The sequence below is a fragment of the Echinops telfairi genome, unplaced genomic scaffold (assembly GCF_000313985.2).
Source record: "Echinops telfairi isolate 266 unplaced genomic scaffold, ASM31398v2 ScPeMD7_7469;HRSCAF=8507_0, whole genome shotgun sequence".
In the NCBI taxonomy this organism is placed as follows: Eukaryota; Metazoa; Chordata; class Mammalia; order Afrosoricida; family Tenrecidae; genus Echinops; species Echinops telfairi.
This window is the reverse complement of record NW_022111372.1, coordinates 24,282,834-24,285,225: the sequence shown is the minus strand read 5'-3', so window position 1 is coordinate 24,285,225 and position 2,392 is coordinate 24,282,834. Positions and strand designations below refer to the sequence as shown.

The following is a 2,392-nucleotide window of genomic DNA, read 5'->3' as shown; positions in this document are numbered from 1 at the left end:
GCAGCAGCCTAACTCCCATTCCTGCCTATCTTACATCTACCTTCTGGGTCCGGATCTCACTTCCTCTCCTTTAATAAAGACACTGGAGTGGTGACAGTGGTTAAGCACTTGGCTATGAACTGTAAGGTCATAGGTTTGAACTCCCCAGCTGCTCTATGGGAAAGATGTGGTAGTCCACTGTGTACATATTACAGCCTTGGATATCCTATTGGTCAGTTCTACTCTGTTGTTCTGAGTTGCTATGAGTCAGAATCCACTTGACAACAGCGAGGAGGGATTTTTGGGGGGAGGGCTACATGACCTCATGTTAACTTAATTGATTACATTGACAATGGAAAAATCCTTTTTGCCAAGTAAGGAACCGGGGTTCACAGGAACCGGGGGTTAGAATTTCAGCATATTTTTGGGGGGGTGACATAATTCAACCCATGAAAGTCACCCGCTCAAAGCACAACCTTCCATGGCTCTTGTGCTCAAGTAAGGGCACTGGTAAGAAAAGACTAAGACCCTGAGAAATGAGTAGGAACCTTGGCCTGAGAGTCCTCCCTATGCCCCACCGACGGAGCAGTTTCCCCATCTTAAAGGGCGGGTTACTCTGAGGAAGTTACCACACGTGCCGATGCCAATTCTCCCCAGGAACCACGCCTCCCCCAGCATAAGCATGAGATTCCAACCTAGCGTAATTGGGGAAGCACCAGGCCCTGTCCCGGGAAGGAGCCCATTCAGCGAAAGATGAACATCAATCCTAGGCAGCAGGAGTCTGAGGAACAGGTATGGCAGTTGATTCTAAAGGTGTTTCCTAAGGAAGAAATAATGTTTTATAGGCATAGCAGTGCTGGCAGGTAAGCATTGGACTGTTAGCCTCGAGGTCAAGAGTTCAAACCCACCAGCTGCTTTACAGGAGAAAGACGAGGTTATTCCTGTCAAGATTTATAGCCCTAGAAACCATATGCTGGGTCACTATGAGTTGGAATCAACTCAATGGCAGTGGGTTGGTCTTTGCTGTGGTTGTGGATCTGCTTCCCCAGGTATCCCTTGAGCACTTGAAAACAACACTCATTATCTTAGTTAGCTAATCAGACTAATCAGGACCTAGATACAATGGTGCCCTGTAGTCTACCAAGTCAAAAAGGGCCAGAAAGCCCACCCACGTCTATAAAGAAATTAGTCTAATACTTACCTGGCTGGGGAGATACCATGATCACGCAGGTGGTTTTCCCAGGATGAGGCTTATCCATTGCACTCCCGATGTGCTGACCCCTGAAATTTCCCCAAATGTGGGAAACTCGACTGCATAATTTGTGGTAGTTGGGGACTGTGTTCTTGCTCTCCCCTGTTAAAAAAAAAGAAAAGAAATTAGTCTAATGGCTCATGGAGATGGTAAAGTTGGAATGCATCTAGGGTTACCTAGCTTCTAACTGCACCTCCTGGAGGCCGCAGAGGACACTCTCTCCACTAGACATTTGTTGTTGTTCTGAGCTGTCCTCAAGTCAGTACTGGCTCCTTGTGACCCTGCGTGACAGAGTAGGAGTGCCCCGTGGGTTTTATAGGCTGTGCATTTTTTTAAATCATTTTATTGGGGACTTGTACAACTCTTATCAAAATCCATCCATACATCCATTGTGGCAAGCACATTAGTACATTTGTTGCCATCATCATTCTCAAAACATTTGCTTTCTACTTGAGCCCTTGGTGTCAGCTCCTCATTTTTGACCCCTCCCTCCCCGCGCCCCCCCTTCCCCATGAACCCTTGATAATTTATAAATTATTATTATTTTGTCATATCTTATACTGTCTGACATCTCCCTTCACCCACTTTTCTGTTGTCCATCCCCCAGGATGGAGGTTATATATGGATCCTTGTCATCGGTTCCCTCTTTCCACCCCACCCTCCCTCCACCCTACCGGTATCGCCATTCTCACCACTGGTCTTGAAGGGATCATCATCTGTCCTGGATTCCCTGTGTTTCCAGTTTATAGACCCTAAATGTATGGGTGAGTGTGACATCAAAATCCGTGAAGCTCTCTGCGCTTCATAAAGTGGAGAGGGCAGTCAGGGTACTGTAATAGGATTGGGTTCTCAGCAAAAACAGGAGAGGTGCAGAGGGACAACAGAGTAGTATCATAAATCAGGGGGATAGAGTGATCATTAGAATATCTGTAAAAATTTTTAATTGTTATTATTTTTAATCCTTTTATTGGGAGCTCTTATAGCTATCATAACATCCCATAGTTCAATCACATCAAGCAGTATTGTACAATTACTACCACAATCAGTTTCAAAACATGTTCTTTCTTCTTGAACTCCTTGATATGAGCTCCCTTTTATCCCTTCCCTTCCCGCCCACACCCTACCCGCCAGGAACCGTTATTTTATTTTACTTTTTGCCGT

The 2,392-nt window shown here is 45.5% G+C and overlaps 1 non-coding gene across 1 annotated transcript; it reads left to right on the top strand.

Annotated features, from left to right (window-relative positions):
- Positions 1 to 1,172: 1,172 nt before the first annotated feature.
- On the top strand, positions 1,173 to 1,336 carry LOC115873667. Its single transcript, XR_004048556.1, has one exon. It is a non-coding gene; the product is annotated as a U1 spliceosomal RNA (small nuclear RNA).
- Positions 1,337 to 2,392: the final 1,056 nt, after the last annotated feature.